Below are 22,846 nucleotides of genomic sequence, written 5' to 3' on the forward strand. Positions count from 1 at the left end.
TGTGATTCTTGGGGCTCTCCTGTGCAGGGCCAGGAATTAGATGCTGGTGATCCTTGTGGATCCCTTCCAACCCAGGATATTCTGATTTTATGATTAACCATCAGAGCTTCTGCAATCTCTGTCAGTTGCTGTAAAGTCTTAACTGCCTTCCTCAGCCAGAAGGCCTCTGGAAAATTATCCTGGCATGAAGTGATGTTTTGGTGCCCCTGTTAAAGCTGTGTTTTATTCTTGGAATATTTTTGTTTGTAGCAAAATCTGTTTATGACCTGAGTCAGGACTATGACTCAGTTTAGCATTTACTTCCCATCATCAACCACAGTACTCATGTACTGCTGATGGTTCCCCTTGAATACCAGCCTCCTTTTCTAGTTTTGTGGTGAGTTCTTGAAACCCTGGATATAAATATAAATGTGCTTTGTGTCCAAGTTGACATGTTTTAAAATCTGACTTTAATCCATTGATTAAAACAGCAGTACATGAAAAAGAAATAGATTAACAGCAGCAGATATGACATAAATATTTGGATGCTTAGTAAATCATTACAAATATGATCCACAGAACCACTATTGGCATATAAACTGGGCACAAGGAGGATTATAATGAGATCTGAAAGGGTAATTAATTCATATTCTTGAAGCATTATCTAAATGTGTGGAAACTGAAAAAAGCCAAACAAATAAACAGAAAATAAATAAAGTAATTGCAATGTTTGTGTGAGAAAATACTTAGACTATGTAGAATATAAAAATAACTAAACCACATGGCTACCAGAGTTTTCTGCAATGCAGATAATGTCCTAGGGAAGGTTTTTATAAAAATTACAACTTCTGTAATGAACATGATGTCTGAAATGAATAATTTAGCAGCAAAAGAAGGGAATAGCATGGTTTGGGTACATTTATTGATCAGTCAGTCCTGAGTAAGAAGGCATTTTAGACAAAGCTATTATAATCAATAATTTCTGTAAGAAGAGCATTTATTTTGATGGCAGTGCTTTCCTCTCCTTGAAGGGAAATTGTTATTATTATGGTTTTCTTCAAAAGGCAAAAATCTCAACATTTGAGTCAATTTAATAAAGTAACATGAGTGCAGTATTCAAATCTAAAGCATTTCTTTATGGCAGCTTTCATTTACATCCCTCAGCAGACACCCATTGCTGCTTTCACCATCACCACTAGCACCAGATTCTTCCAGTCTTACTTCTGCTTTTCTCTACCAGTTTGACATCCAAAATAAGTCATTACTCATCCATCTTTCTTGTTTCTCCAAGTCATAAAACTTGTTTCACTCTATAGATCTGTTAACAGCTGACTCTGCTCTACATTTTCTACTGTAGGAAGTCTCAGGTATTGAGCATTTAAAAGCAAGTCTTGCTAAGTCATAGTCCAGGAGTTTTTCAAGTTAAGAAGGGATAAAATGTCAAACTTTGCATTCTTGCGTTTGTGAGCAGCAAAGCTTTCCACTGTTTACATTTCTGTGGGTAGTGCAAATTGTAATTCTGACTGATTACTCGGGGAGAAAGATGAAATCCATACACATCTCTCAGATAAATATATCCTGTTTTCATGTAATGAGGTCAGAGACAGACTCTTAAAAGTCATTCTGGTTTTGGAAGGATTTCTCAAAAAAATATTATTCTTTCATTCAAGTTAATAGATTGACAGAGTATGATTTGCTTGTGATCAGCATATTCACTCAGACAACAGGAAGATTTATGTCTTTGATATGTCCATTTGGGGTCTTTGTGGGATTCTTAGAAGGATTATCCAAATATATTCAAGATGAAAATAAAATCTGACATGAAAACAATTTCTTGCAACATTTATGGCAGCCAACAACCAATATTTGCTAAATAAAGAAATTCAAAAATTGTATCTTATGAGAAAAATTTAACGAGCAAAATATTCCCAAAAGAGAAGAGTTTTTTTAATTTGAAAGAGGTCATCTAATTTCAATCTTCACAGATATTGGAAGTCAAAATAAAGATGTAGGATATGCAGATCTCTCCTGTCCTTTTAGTTTTGTATTGCTGATGTGGCATTATAATTAAAAGCTGAAGCCTGTTTCCTGAAGCCTATTTTCCCTAATATGGGAAATAAATGCTATGATTATTTTAAGTAGTTAAAACTCACATTGTACTAATAAGCCTGGTGCTTCTGATTTCTCATTCTATTTTACTCACAATCTAAATTTTGTAGGTCTATGTCCCTATGTATTTAAGAGAGGAAGGTGACGCCTGTGTGCCTTTTCATGCTAAAATATTTGAGTTATCACACTTGTAATTAAAAAGAAGTGTAGGAAAAGAAAAAAAAATAAGGTACACCTTATCCTAAAATGGGCACCACTACTGCTGGTGTCATGCATTTAGCGATGCTAATGTAGCATTTGGGAAACCACTTGGTGAAAACCTGTTAAAAGAAAGAACTCCTTTTTCATTAATCCACTCATGGTCCTACAAAATAAATCTGACCTCCCTGAGGTCATCTAAAAAACCAAACTTGTACTCATTTTGTTTCCAGCTGTAAAAGCTTTCTGCTCATACTTTTCTGTAGCGTTTTCTTTTTCTCTGCTATTTAAAGTGTGAAAAGAAAAGTCACTCCAAAGAAGACGAAACCTTCTTTGTTTGCCTCTTGTAGGATCCACAAACAACAGTTTAAGGACTTATATTTGACAAGAGTCTTAAAATTTTGAAGACAAAATGTTTCCCTGAAGTCTGAAATAATGATGGATGTAATTAAAGACACTGTAAATATTCTTTTCTATTTCAAGCATAATGCCTGCTCTTCATTATTCACTTTTTGAGGATTGTAAAACTTGATTTCATATATCCTAATCAAAAGAAAACATTAGAAAAATGGAATTTCTGGAGCCCTTATAGTGCTATCTTCTAGATATATTTTGAAGTGTTTGTGCAGTGGCCAAATGCAAAGAGAAATTATATTTCTTGCTTCTTAATATCTTCAGAGTAAAATACAATAAAGAGTTTTTATAGAATTACAAACAACCAAAACCAGAGAGGATTTCAGATTAAATAGAACAACATGATGCCTTTCCTGTGCAGAAGACTTTGATGTCATAATTTTTAACAGAAAAGTGCTTTTGAGTGCAGGTATATTTTTATTCCCATTTATTAAAGAGATATAGAAGGACAAAAGAAAATATATTTCAATTTAAAGTTTTAGCAGAATGAATATTTCCAGCATAATCTATTGAAATCCAGCTAAATCTATTGGAGTCCAGCTGAATAAAACAAGAGTCACTCTTTTTCTTGAAATTAAGTACTTCACCCACACTGGGGATGGAGATCTTAGTATTTTGGCTTAATCAATGTCCCATTGAGCTCAGTAAAAAATTTCTTCCTTCACTTGATTTTCACAATTAGCCAAGAAGTTTAATGTCTCTTAATGGAACATCAAGCACCACCTCCTGCTGAATGTAAATTGACCATTTATCTTTTGCTTTTGTGGTAATTGTGTACTCATTTCCAACTCCTTCCCTCAAAATATATTACTTAATTAGTATTTATAACAATGGCCTATTTTAAGATGAGCTTCAAAGGTTTAAGGGTAGTTTAATGAAATATTTCAACTGCTGACTGGTAAAGCCATTATTACTCTCCGGAGGGAAGTTGTAGCCTTTATATAATTAATTTAACAAAAGTGGCTAAAGGTGAATGTGAGGTTTTCCTTAAAAGGGTTATAGGAAATATTGTACTGAAGACAGCATGTTCAGGAAACAGGATTGTCTACTGGATAACAAGATTATCCCTTGCCAAATTCATCCTGTAAAGAAACAGGCATAATATTCAATAAAGGAAAAGAATGGGACCACTACAGTTGTGGAGCAGATTTTGATTGCAGCAATTTTGCCTTTTGAACAAAGTGGAATTTGAAAGGTTGAGGAGTTAGGAGTCAAAAAAGTTGTAAAGTGTCAAACAAGATTAATATTAAAATAACCTTTGTTATATATTAAGTAAGATGCAGTTTAATATTAACTCTTCTCCAGATATATTTATTTTGAATACTTTCAGCAATTTGAGATGATGGTTTTTACGCAGTGCTTGATTGAACAGAATTTTCAGACATAAAGAAAGGAGCGAAGAGCAGCAGGTCCAGGGAGGTGATTGTGACCCTCTAGTCCATTTTTCATTTTTGTGAGACCCCACCTGGAGCACTACATCTGTGTCTGCATAAGAGGGACATGGACCTGCTAAAATGAGTTCAGAGGAGAGCGATGGAGATGCTCAGAGGGCTGGAGCACAGGTGCTTTGAAGGCAGGCTGGGCAGGGAATGGGTTCCAGTTGGTTTAGGGAGAGATGCCTGTGCCCAAATTGAGGTGCAAATGAGACCATATGATGACAACATCCAGATTTTATTAACAAGAAATGTGAAAAAGAGAGATGGAAAGAAATTGGAAAGAGATCTCACCGAAGGAGAAGAAGAGCTGTTTACTGTATTTTACTCTGAAGATATTAAGAAGAACTGTTGGAACTAGATGGTCTTTGAGATCCTGCCCAAACAAAGCCAATCTGTCATGATAGAGGAGGCACATTTTACCTTGATAGTACTGCAATAATAATAATATTAATCATAATCATAATCAAAATAGTAATATGGTAGTACTACAGTTTTATCTTCTTCATCTTCTCCTTAGTATTTACTTCCACTATTTTATCTTCTACATCAACTTATTACTTTTTTTCTTATTCCTTTTCTTATTCCTATTCTTATTCACATTCTTATTCTTTGTTTTCTTTTTCTTGTTTTTTTATTCTTATTCCTATTCTTTTCTTTATTTTTTTATTTTTTTTTCTTCTTCTTCTATTTTTCTTCTCCTTGTCCTTCTTCTTCCTCTTAGTATTAACTTCTATCACTATTTTATCTTCTATATCAACTTATTTTTTTTTTCTATTCCTTTTCCTATTCCTATTTTTATTCTCATTCTTATTCTTTGTTTTCTTTTTCTTGCTTTAATTTTTATTCCTATTCTTTTCCTTATTCTTTTCCTTATTCTTTTTTTCTTTTTGCTTCCTATGCTTCTATTCTTCTTCTCCTTCTCCTTGTTCTCCTTCTTCTTTTCCTTCTTCTTCCCTCTTAGTATTTACTTCTACAAGTATTTTATCTTCTATATCCACCTATTCTTTTTTTTTTTATCTTTTTCTTATTCCTTTCCTTATCCCTATTCCTACTTTTATTCTCATTCTTATTATTTGTTTTCTCATTCTTATTTTAATTCTTATTCCTTTTCCTGTTCTTTTTCTTACTATTTTTTTTTATTTTTCTTCTCTTTTTTTCCTGTTCATATTCTTTTTATCAGCAGTGTGCCCTAATCCTCGGGCCGTGGTGCCAGGCACGGGAGGCAGAGCAGGCTGCGCAGCGCCCGCAGCGCCTGTGATGTCCCAGCCTGTGGTGTCCCAGCCTGTGGTGTCCCAGCCTGTGGTGTCCTGGCCTGTGGCACCTGGTCCTGGAAGGCAGGAGAGGCCGTGTGTCCTTTGGGGGCCGGGGCTTCCACACGGTGAGGTGGGGCACAGAAAGCTCCAAAGCACGGCCCAGATTCCCCGAGCTCAACCCAAGCCCCATGAGGGACGTGCACAAAGAACCCGCCTCCCGTCAGACCTGCCGCTCTTTGCTCTCTGTCTTTATCTTCACGCAGCTCCAGGGCACTTCTCTTGTCCCACTCGTCGTCATCTTGCAGCAAGGGCTTGGCCCCAGTGCTCTCTTCCCAGTTGTCCTGCAGGAGGTCTTGGACATTGTCACTTGCCCAACTAGACTCTTCAGAGTGTCTCTTACCATTCCTTCTGGAGACTCCCTGGCCCATGGACTCTTCCCAATCCGACACTTCTTGGCAGCTGCCGACATCGCCGTGGCACAGCTCATGCTCGATGTATTCTTCCCAGTCAGAGAGATTGTGGGAGCTACAGACTTGGCAAAGGCATTGCTCTGCGCATTCTTCCCAGTCTGACACTTCTTGGTAGTTCCCAGCATCACCATGGTACAGCTCTGCCTTGGTGCATTCATCCCAATCAGAGAGCTCGTGGTGGCTACAAGCTTCTTCTAGGGACGGCTCCAGTTCAGTGCTGGTTTCCCATTGGGACCCTTCCAGAAACCAGCTACTGGTTTCTCCTGAGTACAGCTCCTGCTCAGTGCTGCCTTCCCCTTCTGACCCTTCCTGGTCACTACTGGTTTCTTCTAGGGACAGCTCCAGCTCGATGCTGGTTTCCTCTTCGGACTCTTCCTGATAGCAACTGGTTTCCCCTGAGGACAGCTCCTGCTCAGTGCTGGTTTCCCCTTGGGACCATTCCTGGTAGATACAACACTTCTCTAGGTATATCTCCTGCTCCGTGCTGGCTTCCCCTTGGGGCCATTCCTGGTAGCTACAACATTCCTCTAGGTATATCTCCTGCTCCATGCTGGCTTCCCCTTGGGACCCTTCCTGGTACGTATCAGCTTCTGCCTGGGGAAGTTCCTGCTCAGTGCAGGGTTCCTCTGGGCAGGTCTTGGATTCTACTTGTGGCACCTCTTGCTCATTGCTGGCTTCCCCTTGGGACTTGTCCTGGTGCCTATCGGCTTCTTCTTGGGGCAGTTCCTGCTCACTGGACCCTTCCCTTTGGGACCCTTCCGGGTAGCTACTGGGTTCTGCTTGGGAAAGCTCCTGCTCCTCCTCTCGGGAGCCTTCTTGATGTTCGTTGATTTCCCCTTGGGACAGCTCTGTGTGTTCCTCATCTTTGCTCTGAGAATGTTCAAGCTCCCCAGCCAAGGCCCCCTCCTCGCTCTCTTTCTCTGCCAGGACTGACTCCCCGTCTGCCTCCTCCTGCTGCTCCTGCAGATCCTGGGCTTCCAGTGGGCTGGGTGGGGCAGGGGCTGGGCTCTCTGTCCCTGCCGATGGCAGCTCCTCACCGCCAGCAGGAGAACTTGGTGCCGTTTCCACCTCGGGAGCCAGAGGTTCCGGGGGCTCCTCCACCTCCTCAGCAGCTCCATCTGGAACAGCAGCAGCTGCCAGGTCATCCTCTGTGGGACTCCCCGGGGCAGGAGAGGCACTGGGCAGCTCAATGGCTGCCTCTGCTGCCACTGGGGTACCCACGGTGCTGGGAGAGCTGGGCCCCTGCTGGGCACAAGGCTGGACATCCTTGTCCTTCTCTGGCTGTAGGGGTTTGTCACAGATCTTGTACCTGACACTTTCTCCCCACTGACACGGCCTCTGGCTGCTGACACTTTTTTCCCTTTGGCACAGATTTTTAACAGTGCTGTATTTTTCCCTTTGGCACAGATTTTTAACACTGCTGTGTTTTTCCCTTTGGCACAAATTTTTAACGCTGCTGTGTTTTTCCCACTGGGCCAGCTTTTGGAGACTGTAGTCTTTTCCTTGGCATACCTTCTTTTTACTGTTGTCTCCCACTTGGGATAACTCTGGCTCTCTCTTTTCTTTTTCACATCGGTACATCTGCAGACAGCTTTGAAAATCTTTTTTCAAAGGATACAGTTCTTGGTGTCCCTTCCCTTCCCATTGGGCCAGCTTTTGGAGACTGTAGTCTTTTCCTTGGCATACCTTCTTTTTGCTGTTGTCTCCCACTTGGGACAACTCTGGCTCTCTCTTTTCTTTTTCACATCGGTACATCTGCAGACGGCTTTGAAAATCTTTTTTCAAAGGAGACAGTTCCTGGTGTCCCTTCCTTTCCCATTGGGCCAGCTTTTGGAGACCGTAGTCTTTTCCTTGGCATACCTTCTTTTGCTGTTGTCTCCCACGGGACAACTCTGGCCTCTCTTTTCTTTTCACATCGGTACAACTGCAGACGGCTTTGAAAATCTTTTCAAAGGACAGTTCCTGCCAAGAAGCAGATCTTGATATGTCAGATCTTCCAGCTCATTCAGCTCCTGGTATGTCTCATCCTCTTTGTCCCACTGGGAGAGCTCCTGGGCTGTCACACTTTCTTCCCAGCGGGACATCTCTGGCTCTTGCTGTGCGCCATCTCCCCACTGGACTCTCACACTCACCTCGCACTGATGGCACTCTTGGCATCTTGCAGCTCCACATGGCAAATCTTCTTGCTGTTGGCAAAACTCTTGGACTGTTACCTCTTCCCAAAGGCAAAGGTCTTGGCTGGTAACCTCTCCTGACTGGCAAAGCCTTTGATCCATGTCCTATTCCCTCTCTTCCTCCATGCTGGCCAAAGCTCCCTCCTCCTGAGAGTCGGACAGGGCAGGCCTGAGCCGCCCGCCCCCGCCCGCTGCCGCTGAGGGCCCGGCCTGCCAGCCCGCCGGGCAGGGCTGGGTGCCTGCAGCTGCCTTCACCTTCTCCTCCTGTGTGTCTGAGCTCCTGGAGTGCAGAGTGGGATCCCGGGAGCTGCTTCCTGCTGAGCCAGCGGCTCTGCTGGGACTGGGCAGCGCCGGGCCCTGAGCCCCTTGTGCAGCCCCTGCAGGGCGCGGCTCTGCCATGTCACAATGGCTCTTGGACACCACCGTGTCCCACGTCACCCAGCTCCCGTGTCACAAAGGGCCACACCCGGCACCCATCCAACCCCTGAACCTGCTGGAAGCGGTGTGGAGCAGCCCCCGGACTGGTGGGCCTCCAGCCTCTTGTTATGATCCACTTATTAAAATGATCAGAAAGGCCTCGGCCCGAATTAGGGTGCAAACGAGACCATATGCCAAAGTCAGTAGTATGGGTTTTATTCAACAAGAAATGAGAGCAAGAGAGAGAAAGGGAGAAATAAAAAAGAGGTGAGAGGAGAGAAAGAGTGACAGAGACAGATTTAATAGAAAACCTCACCCCTCCATGGATGCCAACGGCAGCCTGTGGATGCTCTCCATCAGATCTTCTTGGTTCCAAGGATCCCCTGCAAACATAGAGCTCAGTGGGTTGATGTTGTATTGCATTTTTATCCCCTCTATTTTGGTTTATAATGGTTTCACCTTTATACCCTTGTTCCCTGCTAATAGTTTACCCCAAGTTGTTTCCCTGCTCTCCTGTGTCAATCCCCCCTACTCTCCACCCACCACCATGAGTTTTTGCTGAGTCATTCCCCAGTCTCCTCCCTGGGACTCTGTCAGTCACTTGGCCTCCTGTCTCCTTTTTCCCGAACCTTCCATCAGGGACATCGAGTGATTGGCCAAAGCCAGGGCCCTCCCTCCAAGTGCTTCCCAATTTGTGGTCTCCCATGCCTATCTCCCCAAGTTCCCGCATTGGTTTTTGTGTGACTCTGTCCCGTGTTCCCCCCTCCCTTTAAAAGTAGCTGTTGAAGGTCAGCCTGGGCTCTTTGTAGCTGGTCGCCATGTGGTGCGGAGCTCCTCAGAGTTCCAGAATAAACTTCGGATTACACCCTGTAGCAGTGTGTGGCTACAGTGACAAGATCCTGTCCAGGGAGGCCACAAACCGACAGCAGGGGAAACAGATGAGGCAAGTCTCTTCATTGTTTAGCATGAGAGTCCATTTTATTTCCCTCCTCCCCCAGTACGGCAGAGCAGAGAGAGAGGGAACAGAGACTTGGGGTCGGGGTTTTATCAGGAGTCTCCTGGGAGGAGTCTTAAACTCAGATTACAGCCTCCTCAGAACATGAAGGCTCCACAATACCCCTGCCAAGAGTTGGCTTTTTCTTCCTCTGCCGTTGTCTGCCAGTGTCTCTTCTGCCATAGGGCACGGGAGAGTGTCCCCCACAGTCTGCCATGTTGGAGCTGGTTGGGAGTGGCCAAAGGGACATTAAGAGGACACTGCAGCAGGTTGATGTGGGCCCGGTGGGAATGCCCAGGTACCTCTCCTGGAGGGGATGAGTTTGGCACAGGGTCTGGCAGCAGCCTCTGGATGCGTTGCATCCCTTTGCATCAGGAGCAGAGCTCTGTGCAAGACCTCAGCAATGAGTCTGGGCAGCGCTCTGGGGGTGTTGGATGGATCATGGCACCTCCTCAGCTGCCCCTCACGGGAATGTCCCGTGGATGTGGCCCTTCCTGGGGATGGGGGTCTTACAGCTGAGCCGGTTTGTGTGAGGGAGGATGGGTGTTCACTGCCTGTGACCAGAGGTTCCAGGGCACCCCCAGAACTCTCCTCCTCCCTCCCTGGCTGTGGGGCAGGCTGTGCAAACGTGGCCTCAGCAGATGAGCCTGGAGGCTACCGCCTCCCCCAGCCTGAGCCTGGCCCCAGCTGGGTTTGGCTTTCTTGTGGGTACATTCTCCTGCCTTAGTCTTGTTTCCTTGTCCCTAGACCAGAGGTAGTTGAACAATAGTGTCACCTTTATCTTGTCTTGCGTTCTGTTTGGCAGCTCAAGTCTCAGCCCAAAGCTGCAGTCAGGGGGGAATGGGCTTGAGTGGTCTCAGCCTCTTTATTCAGTTTAGTCATAATGGGCAGAGCTCCATGCTAGCAATGTTTAAGCCATTACCCATAACTTCTGTCTGACACCCAGAAGCATGTCTGTTTATCTCGTGCCCCACTCAGGAATTGAGCAGAGGGACAGATTTGATACATGATAAGCAAGGGCTGCATATTTTTGAAAGTGTAGAAATGACATTAAATTTGTTTGTGTGTATCACTTAGTACAAGATTATAAGATCCAGCTACCACCTAGAACTGCTTCCAAATATTTTTCTGTCTTTCTGAATGCTGTCATTCTCACCAGTACCATTTCCTCTTGAGGTGCAATATTATTGACAGTGGTAAGCCAGACAAGAACACTGTTCTGTAGTTGATTTGTCCCACTTTAGCACAGAGCAATTTGGTGTAATGAAAGAAAGAAAATGCACTTGCAGCCAGTGTCCCTCACACCATTATATACTTTTTAATCACATATTATGGCTTAACAGAGGACTACAAAGTCATCAGCACAAAAGAAACAAGACCTGAAGGCAAGATTAAGGAAATGACACATATCCAACAGTTGATATGTGCCATAATTTTTCCATGGGCCAGACTCTAGGATTTGGGTCATAGGGTGAATTTGTATGCTGGGATGAGGGGGTGGTGAGGGAAGAAGGATAACACAAGGAATTGGTCAAGGCTGCAGAAATATAAACGAAGAAATTGAAGGCAAAGGAAGGAAGGGACAGAAATCAGAGGTGGTTAGAAATGACACACTGGGATTGAGATAAGGAATCATTTATTTGGACCAAGAGACACAAGAGAAATAAGAGTGATGGTTACATTAGGGAGGCATAGATAGGCACACACAACTGTGTTCCCCCATATCTCCCACTTAAAAAAAACCACCAAAAAACAATAAAGATAGAGATAAACCAGTTTTAAAACTACCGTGAATTGTAGGAATTCTAGCCTGAAGGCTTTTCCAGCCTTTTTATTTAATTAATTCACAAGAAGAAAAAAACAAAATCCTTCGGCACTTCTGTCTCCATTTCTGTTCTCTGTGTGGGGTCCATCTTCCCATTACCCAGATATTGTATAAGAAAACATGCTGGTCTGAAAGAGAAATGGCCCATGGCTCTTCAGTCCAGATACAGTCTGTGTGGGTAGGGAGCTAGCAAGACATGAGCTGTAACAATCTTCACAAAATCATTTGCAAAATGTGCCAAGCTCTGGCTGCCTGCACTTTAAGGAACATATCATCTTTGTTTCTGGTAACAGGAGTACCTTTTGTGTACCTCAGGAGACTTTTCCCTTTTTTGACTGGATTTGTCTTCCTATAACTCCATCTCAAAAAGTAAAACATCCGTCTGGGAATTAATCCAGTGGTTTTGATTAAACATCACTGTTTTTTCATCCTCATTCTTTTTCCATCCAGGTTTTAGAAGAGGAAAACCAAAGCTCATGGCAGAACCCACCCAAACCTTAGTGAACTCTAAACAGGCAATTTTTCATGTCACTAAGCAATGTAAATTATTAAGCTTTTTATCTGTGAAAGTATATTGAAAAAGGTATGTGATAAGACTATTATCTTTTCTATAATTAATTACCTAAGTGAAACAAACAAAAGGCCTGACAATTCCCAGTTAGGATATGATCCCTATTTGGACTATGAACATTCTCCAGGATTAAGGAATTTGTGGGCCACATCATCTGAAGCAGTCTCATTTTCTATGCCTTCATTATGGCCAGTGGAGCTAGGACAATTTACAGGGGTGGAAGAACTGACCTGATGTCAATGTGGTAGATAAAACGATACTTTATTCTCATTATCCTCAGTGTCAGCACAGATGGCACTTCTATGTGATACAATTCCCTTTACACACAGCAAATATTTACTCAGCTCCTCTTCTTTGCTTGAGCTGGACCATGGGTGACCAGCTGCCATCATCAATCAATTCATCAAGTGTAAGGTTTTGACCCTTGCTTTATGAAAGCCCCTGATTGAATAAGTTTCTTCACAAGAGAGTGCCCAAATTCAACAGAATGATGATTCTTATGTCACTTGTAGTACTTGGCAGTAATATTTTACACTCTTTGGGAAAACCACTGGTGGTGTGAACCCTGTTAAGAATTCCGATTTATTTTGGAGGGATGAACAGGGCTGAAGGATACCTTTATGGTATGGAGACTCTCTATGCTTTTGAATGTTAATATAGAAAGTATGATTCCTTCCATTTCTATTTGAAATAAATATCAAATGCCAAGTATACCAAGGTGCTTGATATGCAATATGAGATGTGAGACCTTCCATTCTGATGACAGTAACAAAGGCTATTCTGCAATCCAGAAGTCTCAATGCCTTGAAAAATTAATTCTCTCAGAGTTTTGTTTTATAAAACATATGTAATTCAACGGTGCTGGATGGCAAAACTGCAGTGGCAAATTACAAGAGTTATGAAAAATTCTCTTTGAAGCTAATATCAAGTCATCAAAAAAATGGAATACTCCTGACCCTTTCTCCAAAGTGTAAATTAGCAGCCTAATGGTAATATTCAAATGTAAGCTCCTTTTGATGAAAATAATATAGGAAAGTGCTTCCCTACTGTGAATCATCCTAACATGAGAAATAGAGTTTGGGTACTGTGATCTCTGCAAAGGGCACAGCAAGCTGCAAATATGGAAATAAAAGATGAAAGCAATTTTGTGCATCTCTTGCCAATGTTTTATTCCCTTTTTAGTTATTATATAAAATCCAAATATCTCAAAGCCCTTCTCTATGTTGCTATAAAAGCAAATTACTTGCCTAACCAATTAAATGTTTTTATACAAAAAACTGCAGAGATGAATGTAAAGTATGTAATACCCTGACCATGCTTAAGAATGTTTCTTGTAAATATTTTCATCTATCAATAATAGGTGCTTTTACTCAAGCATTAATATTTACATAAAAAAGAAAAAAAAAGGCAGTGATTTGAAAAAGTATTCTTAAAAATTTGTAGATATTTAAAATATTTTCTTCCATAATTGTATATTTTAGGAAAAGAGCTTTTAAGAATCCTTAAGCATAGAGAAAGCAGATTTTTTGATTTATCACACCTGACTAAGACCACTCAGGGCAAAGGTTGTATAGCCTAAAATTCCTCAGTGCTGGAAAATCCCTTTTTCACTACTAAAAGCTTTATTGTATTATGCTAGTTACTTTTGTTCTTTTCTTTTGAAAGTAGGCTACTTGTTGCCATATGTGTTAATATCCTTAAAATCTTTTCTATGTATAAAGCAGACAGCTTTGCCCTTCCCATCATTAATCTTGCTTGCTTGCTTTCATTCACTTTTGGTGAACACATCTACTAAAATATATATATTTTTTTATGTATACTTTTCATCCAGTGTTGACCCAGGTTGCTTTCCAAGATTGCTGATAAGATTGAAAAGAATTGAAATAAACAAAAAATGAATATTCATGTTACATTTTTATCTTGACAATTCCAAGTGAGAGGTGAGAGCATTCTTGATGATTCATTTAATTACTTCTGCAGAATCTTTATCTGACTTGAAAGCTTCCTTTCCTGAGGACAGATCTTTCACCCCCATGACATACTCAGAAGAACTCCTGAAATCAAGGATGTTCTGCTTTGGAATAAAACTCACTTAGTTTATTGTTGCTAATAATTAATTAATAACCTTATATATGTCTTAGACTAAGATGGACTGTTAAAAATGAGAGTTTACAATGATCAATAGAATTTGTGTTGGTTGCTATTAAAAGCTATTTTTTAGCTCTTTCAATCTTCCACATTCTTTAGCCCAATGTATTCTTCAGAGCAGCATATTTGGTTGCATGTCTAATTAGCTGAAGGCCATGATCCACAATAAAAGCTGAGAATTTGGAGCCAAAAGACAAAAAAAAAATGCTTAGCTCAGAACTTGAACTTGGAATCAACCTTAGACTTTGGTCACTGGCAAATGTAAGTAAGTAACCTAAGGTAGTTATGGAATTGAACTGATATTTCTTCTCTTCAGCTAATGTTATTGCACTCATGGTTGACATATTCCAGATGAAGTTTGGTGGGATCAGTAAAGGACCTCCTTAATTACAGTTGAGAACAGCCCTCCAGAAAGCTCCAGACTCTGTTCTATGCACACATGGTTGACTAGGTGGTCTCTGTCTCCTTTACAACAGGGAGAAAAGAGCTTATTATTAGTCAGATTGTGTCTTGGGGCTCTCTGAGTCACTACACTTTAATGATGGCTAATGTGCTTGTGCACAGATTTTGTGGGGTATAATGAACTGGGTATTGCAAGGTGAAGGGCACTGTGGATGTTTACACATTAATTTTCTGTACATTAATGCTATGTGATTGGCTGCGCTAGCAAGGTTTCTTATAATGCAGTGAATTGTGATAATAAAACCTTTTGAATTGGTTAAAGAATGGTGCTAAAAATGCCATTCACTTAAGAGCTGGACTTGATGATCCTTGTGGGTCTATTCCAACTCAGGAAATTCTGTGATTCTGTGAGTAGCAAATACTGTGAATTGCATTTCCTAGAGAGCTGTATAATCTAGCCTCGTACTAAATATAACTGTGTATTTTGTGTCATGCATTTTATGTGGTTCATGTAGGAAGGCCAAGTCATAAGCAAAGAATACAAAGAGGGATAAGAATGCCTGAAAAGAAGTACAAACAAAATTTAGGTACAGATTTAAAGTGATTAGTTACAATTCAGGCATATTGATGTACATCTGGCTGTCACTTGTAATGTTAAAATCATTCCACTTCCTTCTCTCTTAAAACAGCTTCTTTCACAAAATTGCCTCTTCAGTCTACAAAACAAATATTATATTTCTTGTTATTTATCAAACTTCCCTTGGGACTTAAAAGTTCTTTTATGACTAAGGGACATTTCTTTTACAAATGACAAACTTTTGTCATGTACAGTGAGAATTTTTCAGTCTCAGGGTTTTAGAGAACAGCTTCACCTCTACTATGGACAGGAGGGCAAACACCAGAAAGAAGCATCCTGTGTAAAACCTTTCCTGCATCAGCTAGTTGGGCATTATGATAATTAGATCATCTGTCTAAATAGGCTCCATATGGTGATTTTTCTGTAAATGTTTTCTTTACTTGAACACAGTGTATTACTCTATCTACAGCTCCACATTAACCTTGGAGCCTGGATGATTAGAATTTGGGCTGAGTAGTAGAAAAGTCTTTTATTACTCAGGGCAGGGGTGATGGAAATATTAGACATATTTTCTCTGATTCTGAAGAGTAGGAAACAAGTTAGGGATAAATGAAGACATGAAGCTGGCAGTACGGGTGTGCTCAGATCAGCTCAGGAAGTCTAGTATCAGAAAATCCTGGACAAGTTTCCATTTAGATTTGCCATGTTTTGTTTAAAAGTGCAGCAAATCAGCAAAACACCCCAGTCCCTCAGACCACAGGCTGTAAAGTGTGCAAATCTTAGTTGTGGGTTTGTATGAGCAGCCAGCTAAAACACTAAGAGCGTGGTGTTTAAATAAACTTAAATCCCTTAAAATAACAACATCTCGCTGCAATTTCAGCAGAGCGCCGTTTAATTAAATTGTTATTAATAGAAATCACCTTAAGAAATAACTGGCAGATAAAACAGAGAGGAATCTCCTTCTTTTAACCATAAGATAGTCACAGTGGAGTGAGCAGAAGTATTCAGAGATCATTCAGAAGCCAGACTGGCTGGGCTGTTGCACCTCAGTGTCCACACTGGTGGCTGTGGTGGTTGCCCTACCAGGCATGAGGAACCACTGGCCCTGGGGCTGCAGGGTGGAGCATCCTGAGTCTGGTTTTCACTGCAAGTCTGAGGCAATGTCACAGTGCCAGTTCACATCCAGGGGTCCTTTTTTGTGATCAGGGGCTGATGAAGGTCCTAGCCTGTTATTCACTTGCAAGGAAGCTGACACCTTTTGGGACCTCTGCCCTGCTTTTGGAGGAGTTGATTAAAAGATAGTGCAGGACCTCTGGAAATAACAAGCAATGATTTCAAGGATGATTAGTGGAATGCCTTTAATTGGTGGGTTGTCTCAGCACAGGACCTTTTTAAGAGTTTGGGGCTGACTTGCTGGATTAGATTCTTATTTAGTTATGTATTTCACCTTTTGAAAGAGTTTTTATGCATGAAATATTCTGATATCTGCCAAAAATATTTCAGATTACTTCAGGCCACTACTGTACTCAACGATTCTTCTTTGCATGATTTTATGTTTTGAGAAAAATAAAATCGTAACACTATTTCCTTTTTTAAAGAGGTCTAGAGCTGCAGTCTTCCATTTCACCTTTTATTTTGTTTCTCAATGTTAGGAACTAGTTTTTAAGAGATGTCTCTGCCTGAATTAGGATGAAAATAAGATCATATGCCAAAGTCAAAATGATGGATTTTATTTAACAGTAAATATGAGAAATAGGAGTGGGGAGAGGTGAAGAGAGTGAGAGAGAGAATAAGCAAAGACGTCACCACATGGAATCCTGTGATGTCCCTCTGGTACTTTTCACCCTGGTCTGTTTGGTGATGGGGTCCCTGATACCCATGGGACATATGTGCTGTTCCCACAGCTTGGGTTGCCATGTGTGTGAGCAGCTGCTTCCTTTATCACAGCTTGCCAAGGTGGGATATTTGTCTGTTTAGGTTACCCAGGTCTGTCCCACCAGGCCTGACACCTTCTTGGTGTTGCTGTCTGTGCTTTTCCCACAGCCTGGAGGGTGGAGTCTTGTCCGGTATGCTAACTCCAAACCTTTTCACCTTCCTGTGGGCCTGAAATTCACTCCTTTTTTTGCCATCTGTGCGTGTCCTGGTAGCTTAATATGTGGGAACTTCCTCCTTTGTCACAGACTATTTAGTGTGCTTCTCTAAGTCATCACCCAGAGTCATCTGGTCCAGCAATTCTGTTTGAAATCACACCCAGCTCCTCCTCCTGAGCTCTGAGGGGGGTAAACCTGTCTCATGTTGACAGAACTTCATGTGGAGTTGCAGTCACCATCTTCCCCCTTTCTCAGACCTTTTTCAGAGTTTGCACTTACTAGTGCTAATAACAGACTGTAAGCCCCCAAAAACTGGCTCCACGAGCATCTTAAAAGGGCTTATGGGATTTTTGAAGTATTCTGACTTAGACACACAGCTTAAATGCTGAAGATTTTTCCAAAAGATCTAAACAACAAAACCACTGTCAACTTCAAAAAATCAGAGAACTTTGTTAGAAGTTTAGAGCAGCATTTTCACTTCTAGAGATAAGCATGTGCCAATTTTTATATCATATTCAAATCAGTTCTGAGTTTCCACACATCAGTAATCTTTATGATCAGATAGGACAACCCTCCTGTCACTTGATTTTTGAACTAAAAAAAAAAATTAAAAAAAATATTCAGGTTTCACTATCATCATCAACCCTCCCAAGTGGATAAAAATAGTCAAAGCTAAGTGCTACAACTATGATGTGAAATCCATGTAAATGAACACAAGGATGTTTTAAGTTTAAAAATGAAAAAGAAAACCACTTGGGACTTCACTTTTCTTCATTGCTCAGTAGTATTATAAAGTAAAAAAGGGATAGAAAGATAATGGTATTTCATCATCTTCATAGCAAACTGCACTAGAATTTACTGGAACAGCAGTAAAATTAAACAAGGTTGCTTTGGTTTTTTGGGGTTATTTTTTGGGTGTTTTGGTTTTAGGTTTTTTTTGTTTTTTTTGTTTTGTTTTTTTTTTTTTTTTTTTTGTTTTTTGCAATGAGAATATTGTGTTCTGGCTAACAGATATTTGGCAATATTCTGAAAATTCATTTTAAGTCCCCACAGAATTTGCTACTGAAGGCTTCAAAGACACTCATGGAAACCTGCCTGGATAAGCAGAGGAATGTATGCAACCCAAAGTGCTAGAAGACCTGAGACAAAGCACCTGAGCTTAAACAAGGTGATGAAAGCAAGTTCAGTGCTTACATATCTACTTTTAACATTCAAATTAATTTCCAAAGAGACCCAGCTTGGCCTTCTTGAAGGTAAACTCTACAAAATCCATTTTATTTCCATTTATATTTTCATTTTATATTTGACATAGGCTGCAAGAGAGATGCAGTGCCATGCTTCATTTTTTAAAATAATTTCCCTGTTCTACTACATCTCAATATTGCGTAAAAGTCTATCACTCATATTAAAGGCATGGTTTTGAGGAGACAGTTGGCAAGCTGAGCTGTATTCCTACTTCAGTGCTGAGGCACTGGGTAACTTTGGACATCTTCTAATCTTTTGTGTGCAACAGAATGCTTATAGGCATCATGGAACAATTTCAGGCCTATTATCAGGATCAGCTAATGCTGTATGCCATATCTAACATGGCTAACAGGACAAGGGCTTCAGTTTCAGCTAATGAACATACAAAGCAGGCTTAATTCACAAATTGTTCACATGTATTCCTAATGGAGACTGGGAAATAAAGGACTGCAGTCAGACAAATGCAAAACCAATGGGAAACTAGAATTATGTTTTTCCTATCCATAAATTTAATGACTTCCTCATTCAGAGTGCAGCAGCTCACACATTTTCCGCTTAGACCACCATTCATGCCTATAGCCTACAGCAAAACAAGAATGATGATTTTAAAATGCAGGATTTTTATGATCTGAAATTAAGTTTTTGTCACCTAAAAATGTCCTGGTTCTGACTATGAATTAGTTAATTTTGGCAGTAGCTAGGATGGGGCATGGCTAAGATCCAGATGTTATTCTAAACCACCTTATGTCATTTAAGGGGAATGGGGGAAGGGGTTCCTTCAGGTTAGGGTAGCTAGCATGGAGGTGGCTGGGCATTGTTGGAATCCTGTGGTATATAGGGCATATATAGCATTTGGGAGCGCATCACTTACCTCTCTTGTATGCTTTTGTTATAAATACTGTTACTGCTCTTTTTCTCATTTCTTTGCTGTTCCCGCGAATTGTTCTTATCTCAACCCATGACCTTTGCCTTTTGTCTCCTGTTCTTCTCTCCACCCTGCCCGAGCGGGAAATGACTGAGTGGAGCAAGGCTTGGAGTTGTTTCAGTGAGAGCACTAAATTGAAGAATAGCATTCCTAAACCACAACACACATTAACTGTATAGAGTATGAAAATGGTATAGCATGAGACATTTTTGCCAACAGAGCAAAATGCTCAGATTATATTTGCATTTAATTCTTCCATTCTCCAATAATGGCTGTAAGTACAAGGAGGATGTTCACATTTCTAAGCTCTTAAATGCCATTATAATCACACTGGTAATAATAGAATTTACATTTTAGGTTCCACAAAAATAAAAGGCTTTTCCAGTTTTGTATTATCTGCCAACTGTTTTTTTAAGTATGCCTTCCAGTCTTGTGACCAAGTGTGACAGTGTTCACAGGGGTTCTTGGATGAAGGAAGAGATGAGGATTTGACTCCATGTTTCAGAAGGCTTGATTTATTATTTTATGATATATATTACATTAAAATGATACTAAAAGAATGGAAGAAAGGATTTCATCAGAAGGTTAGCTAAGAATAGAATAGGAAAGAATGATAACAAAGGTTTGTGGCTCGGCTCTCTATCTGAGCCAGCTGGCTGTGATTGGCCATTAATTACAAACATCCAACATGGGCCAATCACAGATGCACCTGTTGCATTCCACAGCAGCAGATAATCAATGTTTGCATTTTGTTCCTGAGGCCTCTCAGCTTCTCAGGAGGAAAAATCCTAAGGAAAGGATTTTCCATAAAAGATGTCTGTGACAACCAAGTGATTTATGGAGATGTTGAAGAGCATTAGGCCTAGAATGGAGACCTGCAGAACCCCACTAGTGACAGGTCACCAATCTGATTTAAGGAAATTTTCATTTCTGTAGAGAAATTTCTATGGTTGTCAGTACACATACCATGTAGGTCTGTGTTATTTATTTATTTGCTTCTGCCCAGTATCACAGGTCTAGTATCTGTCCGATATCAAAGTATTTCCTCACATCTCAAAAGCTACTGTGTGACTGTGTTTTTCACAAAGCCTCTTGCTCTCTGCTCCTGCTTTACTCAGGGGAATTCTGATGTCCCACTCCCTGTGTTTGTCGTTTCCTTGGTTGCTTTACAATTTGTGTATTTCGAGAGGAACACAGTCCCTGCAAAAATATGATATTCAGTACATATTTCTTTCTGCACAGTGTTACAGCCCGTAGCATTACCTGATGTTTAAGCCCTCATATAGTGCTAATTTTTAGGTGATAAAAATGAAGAGTAACTAACAGAGTATGTACAATTATCCATTATTTTTGCAGATTAATAACCTCTGTCACAACTATCAGCATGATGCTATGCACACACAGATCCATACACACAATCAAACAAAATTCTAGAATATGAACAACTCTGACAACAAAAGATGGCATGGCACTGGTAAAGACACCACTGTGAGCATCTCCCTGAAAATTAGTTTTATTGACCTCTCAATGGCATGAGTAATTCCAAAACATCCTGGTACTAAACAAACAGCTACAAGGCAAGCACCACTTGTGCCAAATATTCACTAGGTCTGGCAGAATGACAACAATGACAGTAAACATTGCTTTTCATTGCTGTGTGCAACCATGCTATTTTAATATTTTGAAAAAGCAAAAGTTCTACAGATGTATCATTAAATTGTTTGCTTTGGAACCATGCATAGAACTATGTTGGCAAAAGAATAAGCAATAAATTTAAAATAGTTTAGTTATAGAAATAGTACTTTCAAAATAGTTACCAGCTTCTGCATTGCTAAGTGGCATTTGGAAGTCTCAAGTATCAGCAGCCAGATAGTTATCAATATTAATCACTTCTCTGTCCCTGTTTTCCATTGACTTGTGTGTCCCACTAATTGAGCTCTTAGAACAATGAAGGAAATGTTTTTCTAAAATTTATGATGTCGCGTTTAACTAATTTGTATTCCAAAGGGGAATTCACAGTATGACTCCTCCCTGATGCTACAAAATGAGAAAGTGGAAAAGTCAGTAGGACACTCAGTTGGGATTAAAGAGGTTTGACTTTTGTCCAAAGCCAATTAATGGCTTAATTCATAACAGCAGACAGTTTGCCTCTCCTGTCTTTGAAACAGGAAAATATTTACATGATCCTTTGAACTACTCTTTCAAACAGAGTTTAAACATCTCACATTCTCATCTAACCTAATAGATAGGTTGATCTCTTGTGGTGAAGCACATCTTCAACCAAATATCACCTATTTCAATTTGCAAAACATCACAGGGGTGTTCAACAACCAGGGAACCAATCCTCACAATTCACTTGAGACAATTCTGTGTTATAGAAAAAATACTTATTTGCATGACTTCAGAGAAAAGTAAAGGGAAAAAACTGAAAAAGGGTTACATCAGCCTGAAAGAAAGTAGATTGTTCACTCCCACACACAAAAAACTCTCAAACAAAACAAAAAACCCCCAAATCCAAAACCTTCAAAGAATCCAAATCCCCCAAAACAACACACAGGTATCCACCCCACCCCCCCTCTATCAACAGAAAAAAGAGCAATAAGAAATGTCCCATCAATTTTGGTATTAGATTCCTTAATGAAATACTTTCATATCTAGTGATGAAAATCATAATTAGTGCTTTAATAAGGTGTTGAAGAACACCAGACACTAAATGTGCTATCCCCATGACAGCATCACTTACTGTTGCTTTCAACACAGCCCAGAAAGAATGATGTGTAAACTCTGAAAAACTCCTCAGAAAAATATGCAGATGTTGTTTTCATGCAAGTCACATTATGCATGGCACAAAAACAGAAGACTGTTTTAAATGTTTGAGAACATTTAACCAAATTGTTCCTGAATGACTAAATGATAATTACTTCTAGAGATTATAGACCTCTTTAAAAAAAAAAAATCTCTGTCATCCCAAAATATTGGTAGTTGTATGGAGGCTGAAATGCAAATGGCAAAGTTCAGCCATAAGGTGAATCTAGTTTTGCATTTGTTGCAGTGTAAAACTAATAAAAGAATGCTGTGAATTCAGGGGCAGCAAATGTTATCTGCCATGTTATCTGATGGATTAGCATGTGAAGTAAATGAAACTGTCACACAGAGATGACTGCTAACAGAACCAAATTTAGATTTCAAATGAGCCCTGGAAATACCTCGTAAAAAAGATTTAACAACGAAGAATTCACTGACTTCCCAAAGTGCAGGAGGTCATGTATTACACCAATTCAATCAGCTGTGCTCCTTCACTGAAAAAAAAACAAGAAATGAAGAGCTCAAAGTGACTGAGATGAAAACAATTTCTTAAAAGAAAGAGTGATACTCTATAACTAGGGTCATGGGTCACACCATTTAAAGATAGCAGAAGCAGCCTTCCAAAAAGTGCAAGACAAGGTCCAGATGGATCCATTTCTTTCAGAAGATCAGAGCACTCTTGAAGGCTGAAAAAACCAGACATAATGCCCTTGTTTTATATCACATTAGGAAAAGTTCTTATAACCTTAGAAAACCAGGACTAAACCCAAAAAATGGCTGCAAATAGAATGTAACATCTTGTCTTTCTTACTTA

The sequence above is a fragment of the Camarhynchus parvulus genome, chromosome 4 (assembly GCF_901933205.1).
Source record: "Camarhynchus parvulus chromosome 4, STF_HiC, whole genome shotgun sequence".
NCBI lineage: Eukaryota > Metazoa > Chordata > Aves > Passeriformes > Thraupidae > Camarhynchus > Camarhynchus parvulus.